Source organism: Lutra lutra, chromosome 1 (genome assembly GCF_902655055.1).
Source record: "Lutra lutra chromosome 1, mLutLut1.2, whole genome shotgun sequence".
In the NCBI taxonomy this organism is placed as follows: domain Eukaryota; kingdom Metazoa; phylum Chordata; class Mammalia; order Carnivora; family Mustelidae; genus Lutra; species Lutra lutra.
This window is the reverse complement of record NC_062278.1, coordinates 133,075,024-133,087,756: the sequence shown is the minus strand read 5'-3', so window position 1 is coordinate 133,087,756 and position 12,733 is coordinate 133,075,024. Positions and strand designations below refer to the sequence as shown.

Below are 12,733 nucleotides of genomic sequence, written 5' to 3'. Positions count from 1 at the left end.
CCCTAATTAATTTTATGGAACAAGCATAAATTCATACCAAAATCTGATAAAGAGTAGGAAAATAGAGAAGCATACCCAACCTCATTTAGGAATATAGATATGAAAATTCTAAATAAAATTGGCAAAAGAATCCAGCAGTGTATACAAAAATACAGTAAGACCAAATAGAGTTTACTCCAGTGATACAAATGGAATTAAGTATCAGGACTCTTACCAAAATAATTATATCAATACATTAAAGGAAAGAAACCATGTGATCATATCTATAGATACAGAAAATCAATACTAAGTAAAATAGAAATGGCTGGAAACTGCTTAAAAAACTAGAAGCAAACCAAATCTAAATAGAATAAATAAAATAATAAAATAATCATTTCAATTAAAATCAGTAATTAGGCCAGAATTCCCATTATTATTATTACTATTATTTAATATTGTTTGAAATTGTTTGGGGAAAAAAAGAAAATTAACTGGTAGATACATTGAAAATTATAGTTGAAATGACCTCTTTTTTGCTAATTCCATGATTGTATATCTACAAAGAATCAAGACACTCTAATAAAATCTACCAGTATTAATATGAGAATTTGGTAATGTGCCTAAAGATAAAATATAAGAATACAGAAATTTGAAAAGCTATTGACCTTTCTCTACTTAACAGCAGTAAGCAGAAATGGAACTAGAGGAAATAGTCCACTTACAAGTGATAAAAGATTTTTTTAAAAAGAAAGGTGGGGGGGGTAAGTACAGAGGGAGAGGGAGAGAGAGAATCTCAAGTAGACTCCTAGCTGAGTGTAAAGCCCAACCCAGAGCTCGATCCACAAACCTGAGATCATGACCTGAGCTGAAATCAAGAGTCTGATGCCCAACTGACAAAGCCACCCAGGTGCCCCAACAGAGAGAAAAGATTTTTTTTAAATCTTGCAACTAAATTTATTTTTATTTATTTTATTTTTTAAAAGACTTATTTATTTTAGAAAAAGAGAGAGACAAAGTGTGGGGGTAGGGGCAGAGGGGGAGAGAGAGAGAGAGGAGAGAGAAGCAGATTCCTCAATGATCATGGAGCCCATGACCCTGAGATCATGACCTGTGCTGAAATCAAGAGTTAGATGCTCATTGACTGAGCTACCCAGGTGCCCTGGAACTAAATTTATTTTTAAATTAAACTTTTTTCTAAATTTGGAACTAACTGTAGTTTCATATGAAATTTTAAGATATAGTACAAGGAGTTCCTTTGTACCCTTTACTCAGTGCCCCCCAATGGTAGCATCTTACAAAACTACAGTACAATATAACCAGGATATTGGCATTGATACAATCAATATACAGAACATTTTTTAAAGATTTATTTATTTATTTGAGAGGGCGAGAGAGAGAGGGAGAGAAAGAGAGAAAGAGAGAGGAGGGGCAGAGGGACAGAGAGAGAGTAGGGATTATCAAACAAACTTCACACTGAGCATGGATCCCCACGTGGGGCTCAATCTCACAACCCTGAGATCATGACCTTAACCATTATCAAGAGTCAGATGCTTAATTGACCGAGCCACTCAGGAGTTCTAAGACCTAAAAAAAAAAAAAAATCTTTTTTAGAGATTTTATTTATTTATTTGATAGAGATAGAGAGAGTACACATGCCGGGGGAAGGTAGAAGGGCAGACGGAGGGAGAGAAGCAGAAGACTCTCTGCTGAGCAGGTAGCCCGGGATCCCTGTGATCACAACCTGAGCTGAAGGCAGATACTTAACTGACTGAGCCACCCAGGCACCCCTAAAAAATTTTTTTAAGTAGGTTCTATGCCTAGCATGAAGCCCAATGCAGGGCTTAAACTTATGACCTAAGCTGAGAGCAAGAGTTGGACACTTAATTGACTGAGCCACCCAAGTGCCCTGACAGAACATTTTCCATCACTGCGGGGATCCCTCACATTGCCCTTTAAAGCCACATCTGCTTCCCTCACTGCTCCCCCCACCTAATCTGTTTTCCATTTCTAATACTGCATCAATTCAGGAATGTTATTTAAATGAACTCGAATGGTATGTAAGCTTTGGGGATTGACTTCTTTCCCTCAACACAATCCTCTGGAGGAGATCCATCCAAGTTGTTGTGTGTATCAGCAGTTTGCTCCCCTATATCGTTAAGTAGAATTCCATGGTATGGATGCACACAGTTCAACTATTCCACTTATGAAGGAACATCTAGATTGTTTCTTGTTTTCAGCAATTACAGATAAAGCTGCTATAAACATCTGTGAACAGACATTTTTGTGAACATAAATCTTAATTTCTCTGAGCAAATGCCCAGGAGGGTGACTGCCGAGTTGGGTTGCTAGTTGCATGTTGATTTCTAAAGAAATTAGAAATTGTTTTCCAGAATGTGGCATCTTACATTCCCCTTAGCAGTGTATGAGTGATCCAGCTTTTCCAAATCCCCCATAGCATTTGCTGTCTTTATTTTTCATCTTAACCATTATGATAGGTATGTAGTGATATCTCACTGTGGTCTTAATTTGCAATTCCTAATAGCCAACGATGCCAAACATTTTTTTCATAGGCTTGTCATCTATATATCATCTTCAGTGAAATGTCTCTTTGAGTCTTTTAATTATTTTCTAATTGGATTTTGTGTTTTTTACTGTAGGGTTTTGAGATTTTTAAATATATTCAAGAATTAGTGCTTTGATAGATATGTGGTTTGCAAATATTTTCTGACAGTCTGCAACTTCTCCTCTCATTCTCTTAAAAGTCTTTTGTACATCAAAGTTTTTAATTTTGGTATTCAAGTGGGCATATTTCTATAAATACATTTCTAGGTTCTCTGTTCTGTTCCATGGGACTATGTGTCTACCCTACTGTCAATGCCATGCAGTCTTAATTTCTGTAGCTATAGAATAATTTTGAAATTGAGTAGATTTATTCCTCCCATTTTGATCTTCTCTTTTTTTTTTTCAAAAGAAATTTTTTTTTATTCTAGTTCTTTTGCCATTAGAATAATCTTATTTTATATCTACAAAAAAATCTTGCTGGTGCTTTGACAGAAATTGTGTTAAGGTTATTTATTAGTTTGGGGGGAATTAATACCTTTATTATGTTGAATCTTCTAATCCATGAACATGGCATGTACCTTCATTTATTTAGATCTTTGATTTCTTTTATTCACATTGTGTAGTTTTTAGCATACAAGTCCTATAGTATTTTGCTAGATTTACACCTAAATATTTCAGGGTCTTTTTTTTTTTTTCTGAACAATTTTAAGTGGTATTGTATTTTAAATTTTAGTTTCCCACCAAAATTGTCTGTAACAGAGAATTTACAGAATGATAATCTAAATGGCCAACATATTTTAGAATGTTCAAATTCAGTACCATTCAAGAAGATGTAAATTGGAATAACAATAAGAAATCATTGAATTCCCATCAGCTGGCTAAAATTCAGGAGTGATAATACCTATTCTACTTGAGAATATCACCTGCAAAATATAGATATATTTCAGTAAGTCTAAAACAACTAACTTTTCTTCCTATGTTGGAAAAGATTCTGATTCTTTGTATGAGAGTGAGTTGAATTAGTTGATTTACATGTAAGGACCATGTTGGTGAGAAATATGTAACTTTGAATGCAAGAATAGTTTCTAGTGGCAAAATGGTAGAGTCGAATTTGTATAAAACTTTGGTGCCTCTGTGACCTGAAACTACAGATCCTTGCTCTAAACTGAACACCAAGGGACTCCAGGTCAGCACAGTGAACTCATAGGTGACATGGATATGTTCAAGAGAAATACAGGGATATTTAATCTCTATCGCCTATCCTGCAACCTACTAACTCGAAGTAGTTTGCATTTCAACATTAGATCACACTACTACATTTCTTTCAATGTCATGATATCCTTATGAAACTAGATTTTTGGCAGTTGCTCAAATGTGGAAAAGGAAATGAGAGTGGTGTGATCCACATACGATTTCAAGGTTTGAGAAGTTGTGCAGTGCCCAACAGGCATACACATTCCATCATCAATGGAATATATGATTATATTGGAATACAATGATTAAAGAGTAAAATTTAAAAGATTCATTTTTTTTTATTTGTTTTATTAGTTTTTCAAAGGACTCATTCAGTTGTTTGGACCTAACCACTTAATAAATGGAATGGAAAGTTATTTCTTTTAGCCTAGATCCACTGTAAATTACTGAGCAACTAAAGTTGCTGTGAGTGCATCATTTGCTACAGGACGACACACACTAAGTTAAGGTCAAACTTCTGGGAGAGGAGGCAATGGTTGCAACTACTATGAAAATAGCTACATGGGCCTGTGACAGATGACCATCACAATAAACTCTTTCCTCCTTTTGTAAATTTGTAAAATAATTAATAATAATAATAATTATTATTATTATAATCCCAAAAGTGCTACCACTGGCTTTACTTTTATTTACCCCAAGGAGTTAACTAATATTCCATCCACTGCCTCCACTACAACCTGCAGGATGAAAGAATACAAAGCAATTATAAATCAATTGCTGTTATACTGGGTTTTCAGGAGCCATAAATCTGAGAGCTGCCTTGCTAGGAGACACAATAAGTTTGACAAGTTTCTTAATATTCAGAAGCTGGGCATCAGATCTATTCAGAATTTGCAAGTTTTTAGTGTTGATTACTTCCTTTGTGTGTTTTATAATGAGATTTGTTAAACACAAAGGCCACATGTCTACTTTATTATATCATTATTAAATAAATCATATTAGGATCATTTGTCCCATCACATTAGGCATTCTTATTCTGGAGACTGTCAGGGTTGCTAGCATAGTAAAATATTTTCCAGAGAGACTCTCCAGTTGAATTTCAAAATGCAAAACTTCCCCGGCACGTCCAAGAAAAATTCTTGATGGTGTACTTGCATAAAATTTCCATTCCCTCTCGAGAAAATGCCAATAAACTCATCTAAGTCTGCTTGATGCAATAATTATCGTACCACCAAGAGCAACATGAGTGTTACACAGGGATTTTACAGGTGCCTATTACGGACAGTGGATTAAAAAAATGTCAAAAACCTTTGATTTTTAAAACACTTTGGCATCTCTTTTGTCAAACACAAGAGACGTTAATATTGTCTTGGTAATTATTTCTCCAAGTATTCATTAGCACTGAAGCAAAAATGACCTCATAAAACTAACAGTTATATATTTTACTTGCTTAGTCCTCCCTTATCAGATTCTGAGGAAAAGGTATGTTTTTCTTAATGTTTGTTCTTAGCTCAGGCTTCCGTTTTCACCTCAATAATTCCTAAGCTTCAATGTCCACCATACTCACACAGGAGCCTACCTGGATGTAGTTCTCACTATTCACAGCCAGGATCTAGGCATACCATTATAGGGCAGAGTTTCACCTACTTTGTTGCTACCACTTTGTTCCAAAGTACCTTCACCTAGAAAGGTAAATTCCATTATTATCCATCCATGCTCTCAGTTGGAATGGGAAGGATAAATGCAGGAAGGTGGCTGGTCAGCTTCAGTTTGGCCCAGAGGATGGCAGGAGAGGGTCACTGTAGTGGAGCTAGCAGACCCTTAAGAAGTCCCATTTGGGACAAGGCCATCAGTGACAATTCTTGGGGATTTAGCAATTCAATAGTGAGAGGCTAAATTGGAGGCCCAGACTGGGAGCTGGAGCACGCCTAACTCAAAGCGAGAATGAAGCAGATTGGGATATCAGTGGAGGCTAGCCAGTCCTAATTAGACAATGGGGAATGGCAGAAAATGGAAGGAGCCAAGCAAGAAGGAAGGAACAAGTCAGGAGTCATAGTCAGCACAGGCCACTGGGCAGCAAGGATCAAGTCAGATGGATGCTAAAAAGCCACTGAGCTTGGCAGGCAACAAATTAGTTTTGGAGCCACAGGTTAAAGATTCCATTTATAGATAGGGTAGATTAATATCTCATGTTCCTCTGCCAAGGTAGGCTCTCATCAGAATCTTCACCAACAGGTTAGCTGACTTAAAAGAGTTATCACTAGAAGTCAAGAAATTTGAGTTCTTGAAACCTTCTTCCATTCTCTTATTTATTGTGGCCTAGCAATAGTTACTGATTTCTTTTTCTCTGAAGCTCAACTTCGAGTTTATAAAATGGGGGTCCTAATATTTAATGGTAGTACCAAATGGCCTTCTCCCTGCCATTTAAATGAGCAAATGAACATGGAACTATTGGACCAAGTAAAAAAAGATGTTGGGTCAGATTCCAAATAAAAGTGAGGAATGGAACTACAATCAAAAATATGGAACTACAATCAAGTACCAACACTTTTATTTATCACACTAGGTCAACTGCTTCATCATTGCTAGGATAACAAATAGAAAATTGCATAAGGGCTTAAGGAAAATTTATAGATTCTTTAAAGCATATCTGCTGGGACAGTCTTTAGGGAAGTGATTAACATTAATGAGAAATGAGGAAGCTTCGTCACCATTCCTCCTACAGATGTAAATCAATCTAGAAGGCACCTCACTAGCTATTCCAAAGACTGTACTCTAATGTACCTTAAGTGCTGTGGAGGGCAGAAGGCTGTTAATATTATGGCTTTATTGGGTGTCCATTTCACAGAATCAACCTTAGAAAATTTTGCCACTTCTGAAATAGTACTTCCTCTATTACAAAGAGAATGGCCTGGTCGTTGTGACCTGCTATGAAACCCAAATAAGCATCTTACTAGCAACCCTGAGTCATCTTGGTCAGAGTGAAAGCAGTGTGGATTGAAGTAATTCCATCAATACTGGAACTGCCACCACAGCTATTAATTCCAGAACAATCTTACAGAAATGAAATGCATGACAGTGAAGGCTAAGTTATGACTCTAGGATTTTACCTGATTTATGGGAGGAAATTATGAGACTGACATTTTTTGAGATCTTATATGTTTATATATAACTTAATTCTCTCAACATCCCTGTGAAGTGGGCATCCTTCTTCCTATTTTGCTGATGAGGGAAAAGAGGTTCAGGGAAGGTTTATAATTGGCCTAAGGATGCTTAAGTATTAAGTTGTGGATTTGGTATCTGAATCTGATGCTTTTCTTAAAGTAAACTGTTTGTAAAAACAAAACTTTTGACAGTTTCCCATTCACTAATCAAACCCAGGTTCCCATGGCATGTGTCTAAAGCTTCACTTTAGGTGATCTAAATCTTAGTCCCACATGTAGCAGAAAGCCTGGGCCGTTCTCCACTTTTCCCCTCCAGATCACCTCAGTCACCTTCAAGGTGAAGGGTGCATGGCCATTTGTACATTTCATGGGATGGGATAAATAATTTTGCTCTTGAGGATGACTTGCCAGCCAAGATTTGGAAATTCTCATTTACACTCTGTGAGCAACCAGACATTTCATTCTGAGGAAAGCTTAAATATATGACAATTTTTATTTTCAAAAGGGCAGTTTGGAAGTTGAGGATAATAGCCTTTTTTCCTACAATGAGATTACCAGTTCTGTTCGTTCTCATGAGGTGGTGATTTCAGGTGATGATCGGCCCGAAGGGATGGTAAATCAGACGGGGGATATGAGCTTGGTCAAAGTAAGAAAAGGAGATTCAGGGAGTGACTTACTTTTCTTCCTGTTCAAGAACTCCCTAAAGGAAGAGGCACATCTTCCTCAATGAGAAGATGCCTAGGTAAGTCCATTTGAGGGTAGAATCTGAGTTTTCAGGGCCTGAATGAGGACAGAACTCTCAAGCCTGAGACTTGCTTATTTCTCCAAAGAGGGAGGAAACAGGGAGAGGAAGACAGGGAAAAGAGTGTCTAGCAGAGGCAATGAGCAAAGGTCTCTTGACATATGGAGTGATTCCACTTCAAGACCATCCTTACGGGGCGCCTGGGTGGCTCAGTGGGTTAAGCCGCTGCCTTCGGCTCAGGTCATGATCTCAGGGTCCTGGGATCGAGTCCCGCATCGGGCTCTCTGCTCAGCGAGAAGCCTGCTTCCCTCTCTCTCTCTCTCTGCCTGCCTCTCCGTCTGCTTGTGATCTCTCTCTGTCAAATAAATAAATAAAATTAAAAAAAAAAAAAAAAGACCATCCTTACTTCTAATCAGGTTACCTAAGTCATAAAACACTTGAGAAAAACGGAATTTCTAAATAAAAATTTATGAACAGCCTGGGCATATTGTTTGGAATAATGGAATGGTATAGGGAAGAGATTGGGGGTCCCAGAGGCAGCACTCCACAAGAAAGGAAGCTTCTGAGCACTTTTCTCAATTGGCAGTGGGCAGGGGGTTGCCCTAGAACCACAGGCCCTGGAATGGTTTGGGTCAAGCTCAACCAGATACCTGAGGCAGCTGACACCTGCACTTGGGAACTTTGCAGTTCTGTGCTCTTGCTGTTTCTCCTTCCATTTGCCTCTCTTAGGACCCCAGGACTTTTACTACCCACAATGATGTCTTGGGTTAACTCTCAACAGCTCTGTAAAGAGGAAGAAACAAAGAGATATGTAGAAATGGAAGCAGGTAGTTTCTTACAAAAAAAAAACAAATCCACTATTCTCCAGCTGAGAGGAGATGAAAATCTGCATTAGCATTGCTTTAATGCTCAAATGAACAAATTAGGAGGCCTTTTGAGAGGAAATAAATGACTGGATTACTATTTATAGTCAATCAATTAAGGAGCAAATGATAGTACTCAAATGAGGTTTCCCTGCTTGGTGAAATATAAATAGTGACCCCTCATGATGCTCATTTTTATTAAGGATCTTTCTGGCAACTTTGATGTTCACTTCAAAAGGAAACTCATTTTTAAAATAAATGACTCCTGCCCCTTGCATCAAATCTTCACTCTCCCTTTGTGGTTCAACTCAATTATCCTGGAGAGTGAAGCCTTCATTTGTTTGAAGTTGTCCAGCTCATCCATATGTCAGAATGTTAAGGGGTACCCAGGAAGACAGTGTCTGAATCTATTTTATGATCTTTCTGAAACCCATTTAAGTGAACCCAATGGTCACTCAAATTAATAGTTCCTAAGTATTTGCCAGATTCTCTATTAAATATTTTATATAACTGATCTCATTCAATTCCCACAAGAAGCTTAGAATGAATGTGGTATTATTCTCATTTTGCAGATGAGAAAACTGAGGGTTTCACTTACCCTCACTTAACCCAATTCTTCCTTTCTTCCTTCCCTCCATCCTTCCTTTCAGTAACTATTTATTGAGTGCCTACAATGTGTCACCCACTATTCTAGTTGCTGAAGATACAGCAGTGAAAAAACAGAAAAATAAGGCAAGATTAAGGATAGGAACCTTGGGGGGGGCTGGAATTTTAAATAGAATTGATTGGGAAGACCTTATTGAATCATGCAACAGGTTAATGAGGGCTCAAGTTCTTTGCCACTTTTCCTATTAAAAAGAGGGGTCAATTTATACCTTTCCCCTAGAACTGGGCTATTTGGTGTACTCTAACCCTAACCCTAACCCACAGTGTTTGGCAGAGGCTATGCTATGCCTAGTTGCTGGCCTGGCTTCAAAAGGGCTGTCAGCTTCAACTTCAGCCTCCTGGAGCTAAGAAATGTCATGAAAGGATTTTTACTACTTTGAGGGTGCCAAGCTGAGAGGGAGCCAGAGCCATGTACTGGGAGAAGCATGTGAAGGGAGGGAAAAACTCCCAGCCATCCCCTCCCTGTTTCCATTTCCATCTACTCAAGTCATCCAGTGGGAGCCCCAGACACTGGGGTGCAGAAACAAGCTTTCCTCTCTGTACCATGGCTGAGGTCCTGTGACCCACAGAATTATAAGATACAACAATAACCAACTGTTATTATTTAAGCTATTAATTTTGGAAACAGGTTATTACATAGGAATGAGAGCAAAAAGATGGTGACTTTTTTTTTTAAGACTTTATTTATTCATTTGTCAGAGAGAGAGAGCAAGCACAGGCAGACAGAGTGGCAGGCAGAGGGAGAAGCAGGCTCCCCACAGAATAAGGAGCCCGATGTGGGACTCGATCCCAGGACGCTGGGATCATGACCTGAGCCGAAGGCAGCTGCTTAACCAACTGAGCCACCCAGGCGTCCCAAGATGGTGACTTTTGAGTATAGATAGAAAGAGTGTCAGGGAGTGAGCTGTTTTAAGGAAGAGGATTCTAGGCAGAGAGAATGCCACTTTCAAAGGCCCTAAATGGACCTGAAAGGCTCAACAAATGGGTGGGATGTCAGTGTAGATGGAGCAGGCTGAGTGAGGGGAGGATAGAATTTAGAGGAGGCTGGAGAGATAAAGGGGGAAACAGATTATGAGCGACTTTGTGGGTCACTGGAATGATAATGCTTAACTATTATTCTTTAAGGATCTGTAAGCCAACAGTGCCTATATACTGTTGAACAAAATCAATTAGACACTGCCCTCATTAAATTTAAAGAACCCAGCAGTTAAGGGACATAGCCAGATATGTGTTAGGACTGCCTGTCCCAACCAAAGGTGATGCTTTTAATCACTGCACCATGCCTGCTGAAATCACAGATTGATAAACCTCTCCAGGAAATCTCATTTCTCAGCAAAGGTTCAGTATCTTGTGTTTTGATTTGGGGGGATTTTTTGTTTGTTCGTTTGCTTGCTTAGGACAAATAAGGAACTACTTGCTTTTGTTACTCAAGTTGAGAATTAATATTGAATAATATACAGGAAAAAATAAAAAAAACTAGAGGAGAAAATACTTATCAGCCAGAGTTCAACTTTTTCTTTCTTTCTTTCTTTCTTTTTTTTTTTTAACCACCTAGGAGGCTTCGTGTTAAACAAATGTTATGACTGCTGAAGGTGAAGATCTGTTCTGAGTGGGATGAACTGAAAAAAGACAGCCTAGGGCTGAATACCAATTCTCTGTATGAGCTTGAAATAATCATTAGCCTCTCTGTGTCTCCAATATCTCACCAGTACAATGAAGGGTATTTTCTAAATGTATCTTATGAAACATTAATTGATAAGATACTCTGTTAAAAAAAAAAAAGTGTGCCTGTTTGTATGTGTATTATATGCATGTGGAAGAGGGAGTGGGGACTTGTGCCAAATAAGCTGGGCAATTCTGTATATGATGTCCTCTTCTTGAAGAACCACAATGCTAATTAACAAATTAAAGACCCTGATGAGTTCTGTAACGTACTTGGTGACTGCTGAAGACTTAAACACCAATGGTCTTCGTTGACCTCAATGATGCAATTTCTGTCTGCCACACCAGGATATATATTATTTCATGGTTGTGAGGTGAGGTTAAGTCATTTATCATATATTAGCATATTTAGTCTATAGTTGATGCTTAATGTATGGTCAGTTTCAGTACCTTGTCTTCCCTTCTCTTTTTCTAGGTCTTTGTTTCTTGAATAATACATTAGAGTGAATAATACGCTGTAAATGACAGATGAATTTATTGTTGTGCTGCCACATTATAAACACTCACCTTCCCATCTGTGTGGTTTTGGGGAGGAAGAGTATCAGGGATAGATGTTAGCCCATCACCTCATTTGGGCCAAGAGAATCAACCTCTGTCCTCAAACTTTCTTTCCAGAGCAACTTAAGAGAGTTTGTATGATGACATGCATATTCTAACTCTTTTTTCTTGGGAATTAACATTAGTAGTTGGGCACATGATCTGAAGCAGGTAACTGGAAAGGCTGGAAGCTGACATCTGAACAATATTAAACAAGAACTAGATAACCATTCCTTAAAATAAAAGCTTCGATAAGTGTGGTTTCATTCCTTTCAGCGGGAAAGCTCAGGTAATAACAAAAATATCAACTTTTCCCCCTTTACATTATTTCTTTTAAGATTTTATTTATTTATTTGACAGACAGAGATCACAAGTAGGCAGAGAGGCAGGCAGAGAGAGATGAGGAAGCAGGATCCCTGCTGAGCAGAATCCCAATTCGGGGCTTGATCCCAGGACCCTGAGATCATGACCTAAGCCTAAGGTAGAGGCCTAACTCACTGAGCCACCTAGGCACCCCCCACCTTTACTTTAGATATGCCTTATTTTTTTCTTTGACCAAGTGACAAGTCTTTTCAATATTACAATTAAACTTGTACCTGCCAAGGCAGGGGAAAAGGCACATACACATACACACACAGAAGTGACTAGATCAACTGCACTGAGACTCCTGTGGGGAAGGGAGGTGAGGCAGGAAAGAATATATACCACAAAATGGTTTCTTTTAGGAAATAAAACTTTTTTCTAGCCAGGACATGATCATAGCATCTCCTCCAGATACAGTAATATATGTTTCTCCAAGAAATCCATGTTGTTGCATGTGTCCTTAATTATGATAAAGCAGCCAGTATTGGACTCTCTTGCACAATGAAATTTTCCTCTTTCAATTGGACACGTAATAAAGCGTCATGATAAATGTGGCTTAGGAACTGACTTAATAACTGAGATAACATGGACCACAGCTGCCATTTCACACGGCCTTCTTCGGATGCAGCTGATCTCAAGCATACTCTTTTGAAGTACCAGTCATGATAAGCCTGTCCAGTGCTCATTGCATTCATGTGGAGTTATAATAAATTAGGTTGTTATTCCTCCAAACCTTCCATTTCTTTCTGGGGATGTCTCATTGTAATTCAGCTCAAGTTAACGATAACCCAAAATGCAATATTACCAGCTATTATTTTTCACTTTAAAATAGTGCCTAAGTGGCTAATGTTCTCTGGTGTAGACAAAGTCCTGGGCCCACTAATGAGGAGATTTTGATGGGCAGAACAAAGAGGCCACAGGAAATTGTGCCTCTGGCTCTC

General features: G+C 38.3%; 1 protein-coding gene across 2 annotated transcripts in view; it reads right to left on the bottom strand.

The window, feature by feature from the left end:
- The window catches only part of CPNE4 (copine 4), a 511,336-nt gene that overhangs the window by 198,166 nt on the left and 300,437 nt on the right, over nt 1-12,733 (bottom strand). The gene's annotated exons all lie outside the window — the stretch shown is intronic.